We start from the raw sequence: 17914 nt of genomic DNA on the forward strand, positions 1-17914 counted from the left end.
CAGGGCAAAGGCTAATAGAGTTTTGCCAAGAGAACGCACTGGTCATAGCAAACACCCTCTTCCAACAACACAAGAGAAGACTCTACACATGGACATCACCAGGTGGTCAACACCAAAATCAGACTGATTATATTCTTTGCAGCCAAAGATGGAGAAGCTCTATACAGTCAACAAAAACAAGACCGGGAGCTGACTGTGGCTGAGATCATGAACCCTTTATTGCCAAATTCAGACTTAAATTGAAGAAAGTAGGGAAAACCACTAGACCATTCAGGTATGACCTAATCCCTTATGATTATACAGTGGAAGTGAGGAATAGATTTAAGGGACTAGATCTGATAGATAGAGTGCCTGATGAACTATGGACAGAGGTTCGTGACATTGTACAGGAGACAGGGATCAAGACCATCCCCATGGAAAAGAAATGCAAAAAGCAAAAAGGCTGTCTGGGGAGGCCTTACAAATAGCTGTGACAGCAGGGCCCTCCCCAAATACCTGGCTGACCCAAGAGAAATTCCTGAAATTCTGCAAGTTCATTCCTCCTGCATAAGAAGTTAAAATACAAAATACAGCACAGGGCTGATGTTTTGAGTTTATATTGGCCATGAGACTAGAGATTGGGGTGAAAGATCTCAGCAAGGCTCCTAGAAGGTTGGAGACCAGACCCCAGAGAGACTGGGAGGAGGGGGTGACCGGGCTTCGATCCCAGGCTCTCTCCACATCCACTTTGCTTTGTGACCTGGGTTAATTCACCTCTGGGCCTCTATCTTCCCACTGCAAAGCAGAACAAAAATAAACTTATCTTGCTCCTTGCAAAGTAAAGAATAGCTTTATAGGTTGTTGGTTAGGGAAATGGTTCTGTGATAAGAATAACAAGACCTTAGTCCAGGCCAGGTTTTGTTTTCACACAGAGTAACTTGTGTAATCCTTCCACGATTCCAGAGATGGGAGCTATGACTGCTCCCGTTTTGCAGATGAAGATCTTGGGCCAACTAGCTTTGGGTTCCCCAGCCAGGGTGGGGGTTGGAGTGCTGAGTGGCAGAGCCAGGAAGGAACCCAGGCCATTGGTCCCTGGAGCCCACACCTTGACTACCAGACTCTGCAGCCTCTGTGTGCAGGGCCTGCGGGCACAGAGGATATACCAGGCTGCCTCTCCTACTGTTCTCCAGCGCATGAGGGGTTAGGTTGCCTTGCTCACAAAACAGGGGCAGCCTGGGGTCCTTATTCTACTGAGAACTGAGGAGCTATCTAGACCCAAGTTAAGGCTGCACCTCGGAAGGAGTTCTCCACTCCAGTATGGGGTAGGGACCTGTTGTTAAAAAAAAGATAGTCTTGCTAGATTTGATTTCTGACACCGGGACTTCATTTGAATCCTGTTTGAGAAAAGGCTGGTTTTCCTTCTGGCACTCTGCAGGCCTGACAGCGTGGGGAGGGAGGAAAAGCCCAGAGCTTTTGTTACCTTTAATTAGGTGTGCACTCATTGATTGATTGATTGATTTTTCTTCCCCAAGTTGCAAGAGAGGACAGCGGCCTGCTCCCCAGGTGCTTGGATCCTGTCGCTGGAATGATAACAAGCGCTAAGCAGGGCCCACGCACCATCCCAGGGCTGCAAGGCCTCCACCGGCTCCCTGTCAAACCTCAAATTGATTCTGAAATTGCTTTGAGGATGTAAAGTGGTGAACAATTTGAAACCCGTGTAATTATCTGAATGGCTGTTGCTGGGTGACCTGGCCATCACTGCCTAAGACCATCTGAAGAGGCCGGAGCTTACGGTTCCAAAACGAAATTGTAAAAGACCTACTGGGGAATCTTGGATTCAAGCAGGACAGACCAGCCCTGAATGCTCCTGGCTCAGAGGATAGGAGTGGGGCAAATTTGCTCTGTGGGCAAATTAAAAAGGTTACCCTCGGAAATACCCTCAGACAGTGGCTTTACAGACAGACTGCTCAATCATCTGAGTGTCTGCAGGGCACCAGCCGTGTGCCTGGCACCATAAGAGACACGACAAGCAGAGGAAGAGGAGGTGCCCCCCTCCTGGTGATGCAAGTGAGGAGAACACTGACATGTGGAAAATGTTAAACCATATCGTGTGTTTCGTAGGGAGCCAGGAGGAGCTAATACTCAAATGAGTGGTGACACACGAAGTGAGTTACAAGAGGGACCACAGGCCAGGCCACGTCCCCCGTCACAAGTGCTCACAGCCTCCTAAGATAGAGAAACTGAGGCCCAGAGGTCACCGGTCCAGGCTCCCAGCACGGTGGCACAGGTGTGAATGGCCAATCCACAGGAAGCAATGAGAAAGCCATGATGCTGTGGAGTCCCCATGCCAGCCACGTTTTTGAAAAAGAAACTCTCAGGATCACATTCCAGAAAGAAGAAAACTGGAACCTGAGCTCCGGGGTGTCAGCGTGGTTGCAGCACCAAGGTTTTCACCACTTAAAATTTCTGTGAACAAACAGTAGTTCCAACAGAAAGCCAGGTTTGAGCACTGGTCCTGTGGGGACATCTCAGAAACATGTTTTCACAAGAAATTTATTTAAAGACAGCATCCTCTGTTGCACAGACAGCTCCTTTTGCGGGCATGCCGTTGGGTGATTCCTGCGAGATGCCCCCTCTTCAGCCTGTCCTGGGCACTCTGGCCTCCCAGGGTCTCCCACTGACCCCTTCCATGGGTGGCCATTAACCTCTACTCTTTAGGCTCCTGGTCATGTCAGGGGGAGTTTGCAGAGGACCAGCAACCTCCAGGAATCGGGGACCTTATCCCATTTTGCTCTCTTCCTCTCTTTTATCCTTAGCATTGTAAAATATACACAACGTGAAATTTCCCACTCAAGTATTCAAGTGTCATTACGTGCAGGCACACCGTTGGGCAGCCCTCACCACCATACATTGCCAGCACTTTTTGTCTCACCAGTTAGCACAGTGCCTGGGAAATAACAGATGCTCAGATTGGGGGCAGGAGGAGAAGGGGACAACAGAGGATGAGATGGCTGGATGGCGTCACTGACTCGATGGACGCGAGTCTGAGTGAACTCTGGGAGTTGGTGATAGGGAGGCCTGGTGTGCTGCGATTCATGGGGTCTCAAAGAGTCGGACACGACTGAGTGGCTGAACTGAAAATACTCGTTGAATGAATGGGTGCATCGAGGGGCCTGACGTGGAATCCCACAGAGCTGCAAGCATTCAGCTGTGCTGATCTTCTCATCACCCCAGGTCCCCACTCCACTCCCTAGTCAGTGACTTCCAGCTCTGCCTCAACAACTGTCCCCGGGGTCCAGGAAGGTGCAGGAATCTCCACCCTAGAATGATGCCAACTTTCACGATTTCCTACTTGGTGTTCACTTGAAAAAAAAAGAAAAGAAATAGAAAAGCAGGCTCCTTACAGCCCAACATTAAAAGCCAACAAGAATTAGCCCCAGAGAAAAACTGGGTGGAGCACCTTGGGCTGATCCGCACGGTGGGCCGGAATCCTCCAAGGTGCACAGTATCAAAACGTAAGCCAGCGGGTTTCACGGAGCAGGCCCGGCAAGAGCTGATCTGCCAACTATCTGCCACCTTCTTACCACCTTCCCTCCACCCTCCCGCTCCACCCTCCTAAGGAATCTCAGGCCTGGCACAAGAAACAAACGAGGGGCTTTACTGTCCCTGTAATTGCTCCAAACCCCATTAATTACATGGTAAGCCTCCAACAATAGACCCACTGCCTGCCTTAACACAAGCTCCACTCGGGGCGGATTCGGGGCCTCCAGGGCCTCAGTTTCCACCCTATAAAATGAGAGGTTGATGAATGCTAAGCTCCTTTCAGGCTCCTCACTCTATGACTCTGAGCCTGGAGAGCCTGTAGCCTCCTTGGACGCCCAAAGGCACAAGACAACTAATTACTTCTCACACTGTCACCATAAAATGTCAAACACTATCTACAAAGACAGCAGGCCAGAATCACAAAACTTTCTCTCCTGGCTGAAAAGGACCAGCCCCAGGCTAGGGGCCTGGTGAGGGGCAACGATGAAACAGGCTGCCAAGTCCCAGACTCAGGCCGGATCCCATCGAGCTGCAACTACTTATTAAGGTGGCATTTATTGCCGTTAGAGCCTTCCAAGCAACTTACAAGGCCGTCTAAAGTCGTACCTGCCTTTAGATTCCGCCACCTTCCTCTCTAAGAACAGGTATCCCTTACTTTACACAAACAGCTGTCCTGGACGCTGTGCGGAGACTACACTTTTTGGTAAAATTTTTTATGTAGCAGAGTCTCCTACAGTTAATCTTTTAAAAAAAAAAATTAGCTTGATCACCCTCCACCAATCTACCCCTTTTCCACATTGAAGCTTTTGGATGCTGGTTTTGCTTGAAGCAAGAGGTACCTGTGAGGCACCAACCAATGTATCGTTGCCATCCGTGAAAGGCCATGCACACATGCACACACGTAGTTACAATGTGCAAACAAAGGCACTCTGGTTGAGCCGGTTCTGACCAGTGCAGCCCCCACCCCGCTCCCTGCCCCTGGGTCCACCCATCCCCAAGAGAGGGCGGGGGGTCTGGAGTGGGGCCAGCTGCTTAGCTCCACCTTCCCCATTGTTTTTCTACAGGGGTTCAACTGGCATTGAGGGCAGGACAAGTCTCCGCGGTGCCCGTGCCCAGCCCTCAGCCACTATATGCCAGTTTTCTCCCCCACCCCACCAGTCACCATAACAACCAACACCCTGTCCTTCCCCCAGCCTCCTACCACCCCCAACACGCTGGCAAACACTTCTGGAGCTGGTCCACTGCATGCCCAGTCTGCCCAGAGCCTAAGTTTCTGGATGGGCACTCCAATTCTCCTGCCAGCAAAGGACTGCCCTAGAGCGCCTGGCCCCTCTTGGCCAGAGTTCCCAAATTGCTATCTGTGGCTAAAGACTGGCTGGTTTGTTTGTTTGTTTAACTCTTAAAATATCAGAGACCAATAATTTGGGGAAGTAAAATAAAAATTAATTAATAGAAAAAAAACATGTGCTTAGATGTCATAGCAATATCACACTTCAAGAAAAATTTCTAAATATTTATTCTTAATTTCTAGACAGACTGGTAACAACCTGTTACCCAGGGACCACATTTCTAGTCACCCTAGGCCAGTGGTGTTTAGGCCTGTGGTCTGGGAACTTCATAGAAATGCCAGTTTTCCAGCCCATCCCAGACCTTGTGAATCTATAACCCTGGGGTGGGGCCCAGCAATGTGTAAACAAGACTCCACATCATTCTGATGCATGCTCAAGTCTGCCAGCCAATGCTTTAAGCAGCTCCTCCTCTCACAGTCAGTCAACTAGGCTGGGACCCCAGGAACCCTATAGAAAATAAGGTCTACCTGAGGATTCTAGAACTTTCCAGGTCAGGACTCTGGCCATGTTCCCTACAACATGTGCCATTGAATTAGAAGAGCCCTCTGAGGCTCAGCCACAGGCTATGAAGATGAGGGAGGGGGAAAGAGGATGAAAATTAAGATCATTGGAGCCCCACACTGCCAGGAAAATACTTGTTAATTAGGGCCAGACTCCTGGAGATCAGCAAGGGAGGCTTGCCGGAGACCACTAGTCTCCATTAGCATTTTCCCAAGGGGGACATCCAGGTTATAAAATAGGAGGGCCGTGTGTGATTTGCATATAATTTGCATGTGCCTACTTGGACTGCACTCTCTTCTCCAGCAATTTTCAACAGAATTACGATCTTTTCTTAGAAAACCACTGCTGCCCTAAGGGTTGTCACTTATCATTTTTCCTGATTTCTCCTCCTCCTCACTCTCCCTCTCTGACAAATCCACAACCCTAAGCAAAAATCTAAGGACGGCAGAGAATCACAGAAGTGGGGACAGTGGCTGCTTCTCAGAGAAAATGGTAGCCAGGATTGTTCCTGGCAGAGCATCACCTTCTAAACTGAACAGATTTAGAAGTTTCACAAACTTGGGAAATAAAGATTTTAAGGGGAGAGTACCAAATTTTCACGTAGGCAACATTTACTGTCTCCACAGCTATGAAAGATAGTGCATTGGGAAATTCCTGGTGGTCCAGTACTTAGGATTCTGCGTTCTCCCTGCTGAGGGCCCAAGTTCAATCCCTGGTCAGGGAACTAAGACTTCATAGGCCATGTGGCATGGCTAAATGAATACAAGAATAGTGCATCTTATTACCAAAGATACTGGAAGGATATAAATCTCAGAATAAGGGACAACCCTTTGAAGAGAGATCAATTTAATCTTGGAGTGAAAAATTCACTACATTATACTGGTTTTTCTCATTTCTTCCTGAACTAGGATCTGCATCCTGGCTTCACCAAGTGCCAGCTGGGCAACCTCGGACTTCCGTCTTCCAGCTCAGAGCTGGGACAGTGAGACCTGTCTTGCAAGGATCTGCAATGAGCTGCAAAGCAAAGCAACCTTTTCACACAGCAGGTGCTTAAAATGCCATTGCTACTTTCCACCACCCATTGCCTTTCTTTAATCACAGCTGTTGTCATTATTACTAGGAGGTTGTTTTCAGTTCAGTTCAGTTCAGTCCCTCAGTCGTGTCTGACTCTTTGCGACCCCATGGACTGCAGCATGCCAGCCTTCCCTGTCCATCACCAACTCCTGGAGCTTGCCTAAACTCATGTTCATCAAGTCAGTGATGCCATTCAACCATCTCATCCTCTGTTGTCCCTTTCTCCTCCCATTTCTTGCCACTCCCTCCAAACAAAAGAAAATCATTCCTGCCACTTTCTGTTTTCCAGACTGTTCATGAAGGTCTGGATTTTAAAACCAGAATTATAAGAAATAGATTCAAGTTGAAAAAAGAGCTACGTCCAAGACTCCCAAAGAAAGGGTACTGTTGGGACACACAGGCTTTCTTTCTTTCTTCTAAGCAAGGGGCAGACTTTTTCTTTTTCTTTTCTTTTTTTCTTCAAAGGATGGCAAGCAGCCTTATTTCAGAAGGCCTAGGAAAGCCTACAAGCTTGGGCAGGCAAATTACTTTCCCGAGTTTTCTTTCAAAACAGGTTTCTGAGCCTCAAAGCCCGTGAGTTTCTCTTCCTCTGCTTCCCACCCAGCCTGGGTCTCCGGAGAGACCAAGGTATGGGCACGTCACACTCGGCAACTCAGGCTGGGAGCAGCAACTCCTTCCATGGGGTGGCCTGGTGAGCCCACCCGTCTCTACAGTGCTGCTGTTTCTAGGAGACACAGCAGCAGGCCTCACGTGCCCGGCTCCAAGTGTCAACACAAAGTAACTGCCTGCCCCCCGTATGATAAATTAGTGCACATCTTTTCAGCCAATTCGGGCCCTCAGTTATGTCATAAGCAACCTTTAATAATGGCTCCCAGATTCATTCCATCAACAACAGGAAAGGAAAAAGGTCTGGCACCTGCAGGTCAAGCCCAGAGCTCTCTCTGACCACCTCCCTGACCTCCTGCCCCTGGTTTCCAAAGAAAAGCCCAGGATTAGGCATGTCATCAGTGTGTTTCCACAGCAGGCACGCCCTTCCCCATGGTGGGAGCCAGTGAGGACATGTGAACTGCCTAGCTCACCACTGAACCTCCCTCCCCGTGTCCATCACACAGCAGGTGCATGGCAAATGACTGAAATAAATGAATCAAAAAAGAGTAAATGGAATTTCACCCTTGTCTGCCTAAAATGGAGCCAGGGACTATGACAGCAGTTCCCAGTTGTGGGCAGTTTTGCCTCCATGGGACATCTGGCAATCGCTGAAGACATTTTTGGTTGTCACCAACTCAGGAGTTGGGATGGTGTTACTGGCATCTAGAAGAGAGAGGTCAGGGATATTGCTAAATATCCTTCAATGCTCAGGACAATCCCTGCACAACTGATGAGAAAATTGAGGTTCAGAGAGGTCAAGTAAGTTGCCCAAGAACACACAGCTATTTAGTGACTGGGATGGGACTCGAACTAACCTGTGACTGACACCAAATCTGTGGTCTCAGCTGGTACCTCGCAGGGAAAGCCAGGGAGCAGAAGGGAGCCAAAAGGCATGCAAGGCTTATGTATGGAAAAATTATTCATTAATATTTGCCTTTATTCTGATTTTTCTTCATTGATAAGACAAGTAGAAACAGAAGCCACCTTGAACCAAATATTTCTTCCCAAAAAGCTTGCTTTGACTCCTGAAATTCCCCAGTGAGTTAGCCTTCCAGGTCAAGGCAAGAATCTCTGTACTTCTGCCTCAGTTCTCCTGTCTTCTTAGGGCATCAGGAACCTCCCATCTGCTTGTCTAGCTTCTGCCTGTCGCTCAAGGATGGCATCAGGACTTCCTCCCCTACAGAGCCAGGTGTGACCTCCTGAGCTGACCCTTGTCAGGGGCATCGAAGGAGCTCTCAGGTAGCATCCAACCCACATGCCCAGGCTTTAGCCGCATCCTGGAGCCCTAGTCCCTCCTGGGTCTTGCAACCAGCTGGCCCACTTCCCTGCCTGACCCTGAGGCCATCCAGGCATCGGATGTCCAGACCACCCTTCCCAGCACTGGCCCTGCCCCAGAACGCTTGTCCTCCTGGGGTTGCCTGGCCACCTGACACCACAGTTAATCATGTTACCCACCGGGTCACCACTCCGTTCTGCTCCTCCAGCAGGCAGCCAAGTGACGATCCTGTTTATCATGGTTTTACACACTTGTGGCTCTTTATTTATAAAGGTCAATGTTTACCAGCCTATTTTCTGGACTCAGACTGCCTGGGTTCAAACCCCAGCTCTGCTGCTTTCTAGCCATGGAACTTTGGGCAGGCTACTTAAATGCTCTGTGCCTCGTACGAACAGCAAAGGGAATAACAGCACCCACCTCACAGCAGTGTTGGGAGAATTCAGAGCTTACCTGAGCGCCTGGCACATAATAAATGCTCCATAACAGTCAGCTCCGGTCATGTCACTCTCCCTGTCCCTAGGAGTTCATCTGCCACAGGCTGCCAGGACAGTATCCCAGACATCATTGCTCAGCTGTGTGTTAGACACAAAACCAGTGCTGGGTGAGATGCTGGGGGGTGGTGAACGGAGAAGCTCTCCCATGATGCCGCGGGGCAGGGGTGCCTCAGTAAGTGTCCACTGACTCCGCGTGAGCCTTCCTGACCACAGATGCTTGAATTTCTTCCCTCAGTTCCTACTGTCAGCTCATCTGACATTCCCATGGATATTTATGAATCCCAGAAGCTCTTGCATGTATGGTTCATCTGATCTTCCCTGTGTTATAGTTAATACTCTCCTATCCCTTTATAGGTGTGGACCTGAGGCTCAGAGAGGTTAAATGATTTGCCCAAAGTCACACAGTACTCAATCTGTGAATCCAAAGACAGGGTTTCTCTTTCTCAGACCAGCTGTGGCACCATTCACAGGAACAGGACCTCTAAAGCTGTGGGATGAATTTGTCTTATACCTAGGAAAACTCAGAGAGAATCTGCCAAGAATGAGCCCAGGGAAGTGGCTCTCGAGCCTGCCTGGGAATTCGACTCACCCGGGGAGAGGATGTGGAAAAAACGGCCACCCTTCTGCAACATCGGTGTGACTGTAAAATGGTGCAACCACTTTGAAAAAGAGGACGGTGATTCCTCAAATTCATTAATTTACAAACATTTAAAATGGAACTACCATACAACTGAGCAATGTCATTTCTGAGTTACGTACCCAAAAGAATTGAAAGCAGGGTTTCAAAGAGAAAGTTGCATATCCGTGTTCCTAGCAGCATTATTCACAATAACGAAGAGCCTGAAGCAACCCAAATGTCCACCAATGGATGAGTGGATAAGTAAAATGTGATCCATACACACAGTGGAATGTTATTCAGCTCTAAAAGGGAAGGAAATCCTCTATCACATGCTACAACACGCATGACTCTTGAGGACATTATGCTAATTGAAATAAAGCAGTCACAAGAAGACAAAGACTGTATTACTATAGATGAGGCCTCTGAAAGCAGTCAAATTCATAAAAACAGAAAGTGGCACCAGGGCTGGAGGGAAGGAGGAATGGGGTATTGTTGTTTAATAGGAACGCTTGTCAGATTTGCAAGAGGAAAGAGTTCTAGAAGCTATTCCACAATAAAATGAACGTACTTAACACTACGAACTGTACACTTTCAAACGGTTAAGATGGTAAAATTTGTTACACTTTTTACCACACACACACAAGTTAAAGTCCCTTGCTTGGGTCCTGCCCTAGATAAATTAACTCCAAATTGAGGACTAAACTCCAAGCAGCAATGTTTTCAAACCCCCATCTCCCACCCCACCTCCCCTCACTTCCCCATGAACCTGTGGCTAGCCTGCAATCACTGCTGTGTCTCCTTGTTACTCGAAGTATGGTCCTTGGGCCAATAACACTGGACTGGAAGTCTGTTAGAACTGCAGAGCCTCAGCCCTCCTCCAGACTTACTGAATGGTACATGCGTGCTAAGTCGCTTCCGTCGTGTCTGACTCTGCGACCCCATGGACTGTAGCCCAGCAGGCTCCTCTGTCCATGGGATTCTCCAGGCAAGAATGTTGGAGTGGGTTGCCATGCCCTCCTCCAGGGGATCTTCCCGACTCAGGGATCTTCCTGTGTCTCTTATGTCTCCTGCATTGGCAGGCGGGTTCTTTACCACTAGCGGCACCGGAAGCCTACATCTTATTAAGAATCCTGTCTCTAGGGCCTCGGTAAGTAGAGCTGGTCCCACAGAGGCTGGAAGGCAGAGAACACATGTATCACCCCTCTTGGGCCCAGCACCCTTGTTAGGAGATGTCTTTGTGGGTGAAGTTGCCAGATTGAGCAAACAAAAATTCAAGATTAAATCTGAATTTGAATTTCACTTCAATTTTAATTTTAGATAAATGATAAACGAGTTTTAGTACAAATATGTCCTGTGCAATATTTTTTTCCATTGTGTACCTGAAACTCAGATTTAGTTGGGCATCATGTATCTTATCTGGCAACCTTCATGGAGCCCAGTGTTGGGGGGAGAGGAGAGACAAGCGGGTGGGAGGGCCACTGCAAATAATGGCCGAGTTTGCTGAGAGCTGCTGGAACTAGTTCAGGGGATGATGGGTGGTGGCAGGTAGGGGCAGCACGGGGTCCCCAATCAGAAAGGTGTCTCCAGCTGAGCTTCCTTGGAGACTAGAGGAAGAAGAGCCCACAGTTGCCCCCTTTTCTCCAGGCCAGCCCACCCTTCCAGAGACCCTGATGGCTGGAAGAAGGGTTCAGCCTGCAGGCCACGCAAAGCGCTGGCCCTCCTTTTGAATGAGCCATTCTGCTGGGACTTCACACGTAGGCAGGCGGGCAGGCACTATTTGCAGCCAACGGAAGCGTCCTGACAGGGCTGTTGGTGGTATGGTTTCCTCAGCTTTCCCTCCTCGCCTGGAGTCTACACAGCCGCTTGGGATGACCGAAGTCCTCTCTGGAGGGCATGGTGACCAGGGGCAGGGAACCTTCTCTTGACCTCTTTTGGGTCTGTCAACACCACCATATCATCTGCCTGGGGAATGTCTCCAAGACCACCAATTAGAGCTGGGATAAAATGTGTGTGGTTGCAGAAGCCAGCAGAGTGGAGACACTCGGAACCCAGAGACTTCTGCATCAACAGGTACCGGGGAGCTGAGGAAAACACCCAGCACGTGCCCACAGCTGGAAATTTGCTGGGGGGGAATCTGGAGCAGCAACACTGAATGAGGCTCACAGGACTCAGGGACTTCTGAAAATTAAACACCTGTCAGGATGCAGGGAAACAGCCAAAGGTTCTCTGTAATCTGGTGAGGACCAGGAACTCAGATTTACCATGGAATGGAGGTTATCCCCACCAGGGCCCATGGTGTCCAAGGTCATGCCATTTTCTTCTCCTCCCCAAGCCCCATCCCTGCCCTGCTTGGTGCAAAGATTCCCATCTTTGTTCAAGAGCCCACTCTTTGCCTTTTACTAAGCCTTGGACCCCTAAGAAGCCACTTCCTGCTTTAAGCAAAGTGGGAAGTAAGGAGGTAGACTGGAACTAGCCCCGAATCCCACACTCCCAGTGGAATGGCAGCCCCTAATGGGCGTGGGTGCTGCAGCCACCTCTCGGGGTGGGTGCTGCAGAGTTTGACCCCCACTCTGCTCCATCCAGCTGTCCAGAGAGTCCAGGCTGGGTGAACTTGTGTCCAGCTCTGACCCTTAGCGGGGCTCAATTAGCTTCATGACCCCCTCCTCCAGAGTGTAACACAAAATGGAAAGAAGTCGATGAACAAACCCTTGGAGACAGGTCTTGTGGATGGAGGGGTAGCTTCGAGTACAACCTAAATGCCTAGAGCCCCCAGTCCAGCCCCCCTCAGGGAGGATCAGCTGCCCCTGCTGACCCCACCCCTCTTGCCCCTGGAAGTTCACATCCCTGACTGTCCAGCCCTAAAGACCTAACAATGGGCTCCCCATCCTTCCCACCCACACCGTGGCTGCCACCGCCAACCACCCGGGACAGACAGTGCTAGCCCTGGGACTCCAGAAACACTCCTGTACTCAGTTCCCCTCCTCACAGATGATGTGGAATCAGGATTGGCCAAAGAATGAGCGTTGACTAAAGTCAGGCATGGGTGTCTGCCTAGGCAGGAAGCCACAGGTTATACCTGCCAGGAGGTGGCTGTGGTACGGTGAAAAGTCGAGACCTGGTACTCCTGTGTGACCTTGAGCAAGTTGCCAGGCCTCTCTGGGCTTTAGTAAAATGAGGATATGCGTATCCATCACACATAGTTGCCGTGAGAATTGTATAAAGCAATAAATGTGAGCACATATTACACAAAGCTAGCACAGTGGTAAAGAATCTGCCTACCACTGCAGGAGATGCAAGAGACTCAGATTCGATCCCTGGGTCAGAAAGACCCCCTGGAGCAGGAAATGGCAATCCACTCCAGTGTTCTTGCCTGCAAAAGTCCATGGGCGAGGGAGCCTGCTGGGCTAAGTCCATGGGGTCCCAAAGAGTCAGACACGACTGAGCTCACACACATACGCAGCACACAGAAGACGCTCCACAAACGTTGCCCTGTCCAAAACCTTTGGCTAAAGCCCTGTCCCTAGCTGGACATAATGACCAAGGTTAATGCCTTCAGGGAGCAGCAACATCATCATTTCTGAACACAGGAACTGATACAAGACGGTGTCTACTGTTTTGACCGAGGCCTCTAGGCCAGCTCCACCTAGACTTCAGATTCCAGAAACACATCTCCCCAAAAGTCCTGTGTCCCCCAGGGACTCCAGATGAAGATGCCCCCTGAAGATCCAGCTCTGAAGATGCCAAGTCCAGAAACCACGTGCAAAGCACTGGTGCTGTTAGCTGACGGTGTAGTCTCCTGCTAGGTGACAGCCATGTGCCAAGCTTAGTACACATCCTCACAGCAGCCCTGAGGTCAGCACTCTCTGTTACCATCACGATCGCACAGACGAAGTGAGTCCACATCCCAGCCCCTACAGCTACTGAACAGAAACCTGCGCTCACAGTGCTAGCAGAGTGTCTGACCCGGGGGTTCTCGATCCTGGATGAAGAGGAAATCATCTGGGGAGGCTTTAAGACAGACTGATCCCTTCTGATTCCACGGGTTTGGGTGGGTGAGGGCCTCCATGTTTGAGAAGTTCCGGGGCGATGCCAGTGCGCAGCCTGGGTGCTGAGAGGTCATGCTGAGCTCAGTCGGTCCCTCCCCTCTCTCGCCACCCACCCCAGGTGGTCTCACCAGGGTGCGCGGCACCAGCACTAGGCCCCACCCCCTTCCCCAGGGCCACACACCTGCACTCAACTTCTAGGCTTAAGCCTGCAGGTGCTTAGAGGAAACTGAGGCTGGGTGGTGACCTTATTACCAGGGGAAGCCCAGCTATCTGTCTCCTGCTCTCTGCCGCCCCCTGTGGACACCAGCGAGTAGAACATGTCACAGCATTCACTTTCCTTCCTTCCGGCCTCCCTGCAGGCTGGTCTGGAACCACCTGCTTCAAACGTCCGCACTGTGTGAGGCTTCCATCTTCCTCCACTTCCCTGGTTCCTGGAGAGGCCCCTCTGCCTTCCCCAGGCTGATCCATGAGGTGAGGCCCAGGCAGACCAGGTACAGGCCTGCACAAAGGCTGCCATGGTGGACAGGCCATTCTTCACCTGGAAGGGTAAAATCTGTGGGCCCATCCTCCCTGTGGTCAAACCTGGCTCACTTGACCCCAACACTGGGCAGAAGCCAACACATCGTTCATTTATTTGCCTGACCTTGACCCTGCTGTGTGTACCCCAGGGCAGGAGCAGTCGTTCTGGGGACGCCCTCTATTGTTTGCTCAATCCTATGCCTAGCCCTCCAGTTTCCCCATCGCTTCCATTTGCTCCTAATGTGAAAAGATCTTACCCCTGAGTAGGTGCTCCTAGTGCCAAGAAGAGGAGTGGATGGCTGGAGACCCCTGACAGGGTCAGCCAGCCCTTGCCCATTAAGGTCACTGCATGCCAAGCTTTGCCGAGGGAGGCACCTGCAGTCCCTCAGGGTCTTGGTGTAGAAAGAGATAAACTCTGCTCTGAGCGGGCAACTTCCCCCCACGGACCAAGGGCACAGCCCTGGCCTGCTCCCCTCTCCTGAGATCCAAGCCCAAGGGCTCAGCCTGTTAATAGGTTCTGAGCCCCCCAGGTCCTGTAAGCACAAGGCCCAGGGGTGTTTTCCTTTAATACAGAAGAGATGGATTGAAAGAGACAGGAACAGACAGACAAATCTTGGTAAGCATCAGAAGTCTGTTTCTCCTCTTAAAAACTGCCCGTCAATTAACAAGCATTTGTGAGCAATTCCAGAACGCGTGCACGTGTGTGTGTGTCGAATGTTGATTTGTAACTGAGTCACTTAATGGGGTTCCTAAAGGGCTGGCGGTGGCGATAAGTGTGAGCTCACCCCCTTGTTTACTCAGAGATGACCTGGTGCAGGGGCAGGAGGGTAGGGGCAGTAGAGGCACATGATACCAGTTTAAATCCTGCCTCCAGCCCTTAAGCCACCTGAGTGTGACCGCAGGCCAGTCGCTCACTTCTTGTGTGTCAGTTTCCATCTGCTTAGTGGGGTTAATAAAACACTTAGCAGAGTGCCTTGTGCACACTCCAGAAATGCCAGCTGGAACTACGTGTGTGTGTTAGTCACTCAGTCGTACTCAACTCTTTGTGACCCCATGGACTGTAGCCCACCAGGCCCCTCTGTCCATGGGGCTTCCCAGGCAAGAATACTAGAGTGGGTTGCCATTCCCTTCTCCAGGGGATCTTCCTGACCCAGGGATAGAACCCGGGTCTCCTGCATTGCAGGCAGATTATTTACCATCTGAGCCACCAGGAAAGTCCCATGGGGAGACATAAAGTCAAATATTCACTCCATCAATACTTTTTGTTGTCAAAAGGAATAAACCACAGCACATGCAAAAATGCAAGTGGATCTTAACAATATATTAAATGAGAAGGACTTCGAAGAGTATATACAACATAATAAGTTTTGAATAGGCTAAAAGTAACTTCAGTAAAATACATTTATTAGGAATACACATAGATTAGATGCAATGGAATTAGTAAAAAGAAAAGCAAAATGATGAAGATTGAGGACGGTGAGGACCTCGGGTGGGAAGGCCTGAGGCAGGATCTTATGTCTGGATGTAGATTTGCCAAATCCTCTCTTTGCTTTGAGTGATGAGTTCTTATTACATAAACTTATTATGTAATAATACCTGTAGGGAGCGGGGCAGGGAATAAGGTGCTTATTACATAAACTAAAAAAAAAAAAAAACACCCTAAATAACTACATCATTAAATAAAATCAGACCATGCCTGGACTAATAGAGGGAATGTTATCAGCCAAAGATTGTGATTAAACCAGTTTTAAGCATCAGTGGTACACAAGGAAGAAAACAAATATACTGGGCTTCCATGGCTGGCTAAATACTATTCCAGGTCTGGGTTTGCACCAGCAAGTGTAATAATAATAATAAAATCTCCACCCTATCAGAGCTCACATTCTAGTGTAGGGAAATAGACATTAAACAAAATATATAGTGTCAGCATAGAAGAGGTATAGAGAGAAATGAAGATCCAGAAGACAGGAAGCAGGGGGTCCAGGAAGGCTTCACAGAGGAAGTGACATTCAAGCAAAGGCCTGAAGAAGGGGGAGGAAGGGGGCCTGCAGATCTCTGGGGGCTGAGCTCCAGGCTGAGGGAGCATTTCAGGCAAAGGCCTTGAGGCAAGAGGGCCCAGGATGGGGAGAGGCCAGTGGCTGGAGGGGTCAGGAGAGGAAATGGGAGCCCTGCAGCTCACTCCAAAGACTTGGACCTTGAGTGACGTGGGGAGACACTGGAAGGTTCTGAGAAAAGGAGGAGCCCATTGACACATTTTAAAGGATCCCTATGGCTAGACTGCTGGGGACAGAGGGTAGGACTCTAATCAGGAAGCAACTGTGATCATCCAGGTCAGAGATGGGATGCTGGGGCCTGAGAGGCCACAGGAGAGCAGGTGAGAAGTGACCAAATCGTGATACAGTGATGACCCAGCTGCTGCTCTTCTGGGCCCTCCAAGGCCGACAGCAAAGACCAGACACACATCCAGACATCCACGATGCAACGTCTACGATCAGCTCCACGGCTGGTCACGCAGCATCCTGCTGCCCTGCAGAGGCCCTGCTCCTTGGACCCTGGCTCTGGGCAGCTGCCTCCTCTGGGTCATCACACTCTTTCCCAAACCCTTTTGCAGCTGAAAATCTTGGTCATCTGTGTGGCTAGACAGGTGACACTGGTTCTCCATCCAGAGTCTGTTGGTCCCACGATTTTCCACCCCACGACAAGGCCTCCCCCTGCACCCTAACCAGGATTTCCATGGGCCCTCATTACAAGTTTCAATGTGGCCAGTGTCAGAGCCCAGGGAAGCTTTGAATCCATGGCTCCCACTGAAATCACCAGAGTCCCACCCCTAGAGACTGCTGTCATCCGTCCAAAGGGTAGCCAGAGCTTCCAGGTGATTCAAATGTGCAGCCAGGGTTGCAAGTCACTGCTCCAGAGGACTGGTCTGGTTCCCTGCCCCGATCCCTACAGGTGCTTCATGCCCATGAGCCTCTTTCCTGCATCCTGCTCTCCTAGGCAAATCCCCAGCTGGTGCATCCTCCACTGAGGTGAGGCCCCTCTGCAGCCTGATCAGCCTCGAGACTGAGCAGACAGTGCTCCCCTAACTCTCAGGGTAGGCTGGGATCCAGGCTGCCCCACATGCCTGAAGCATGGAGCACATACCCAGGACCACCCGCTTCCAGGGGCCCTGGGGCTGCTTCTAAGGCCAGAAAAGCCCTGCAGCTCAGATTCATTTAATCAAGGCTGTGCTGGACTGGCTTCCCTCCCCTGCTCCTCCCCATCCTTCCTCCTTTAGGACTAGGACTTGGAATGCATTTTTATTAGACTTTTCCTAGGTGAAAATAGTGCTGGGCTGGGGGTGGGGAAACTGGATGGAGTGTGATTTACACTTACCCTGAGTCCTCACACCTCCCAAGGGCAGCCGGAATCAGCAGCCTGCTCACAGAGCTGCTGGCAGATGGGGAGCCCTGCAAAGTCTGGGCTCAGATCTGCCCCAGCGGGAACCACATCTCTGCACAAGGACCTGAAACCTCACAAAAGCCAAAGGCCCTTTGGAAAACAAACAGGGGAAAGCTGGGTGTCAGTGTCTATAGGGTTCATGCAAAGACACCACTCAGAGAAACAGCCCGAACCCCTTACACATCAGATCAGACTGTCCCTATTATGTTTTCTCTTTGCTCCAAGCAGCACATCTCTCTTTTTTTTTTTTTAAGTCAATTGCATTTCTTGCTTTCGTTCTTTATTTTGCTACAACTTTGCACAGGTCTTAGCTGTGGGACACGAGGTCTTCGTTGCATCACGCGGAATCTTCCCTTGTGGCACAGGGACTCTCCAGCTGTGCCACTCCAGCTCCCTAGTGTGTGTGCTCAGTAGTTGCAGCGCACGGG

General features: G+C 50.2%; 1 protein-coding gene across 1 annotated transcript in view; it reads right to left on the reverse strand.

Moving 5' to 3' along the window:
* The window catches only part of ZBTB7C (zinc finger and BTB domain containing 7C), a 382426-nt gene that overhangs the window by 274126 nt on the left and 90386 nt on the right, over nt 1-17914 (reverse strand). The window lies entirely within an intron of this gene.

Source organism: Ovis aries, chromosome 23 (assembly GCF_016772045.2).
Source record: "Ovis aries strain OAR_USU_Benz2616 breed Rambouillet chromosome 23, ARS-UI_Ramb_v3.0, whole genome shotgun sequence".
Taxonomy (NCBI): Eukaryota; Metazoa; Chordata; class Mammalia; order Artiodactyla; family Bovidae; genus Ovis; species Ovis aries.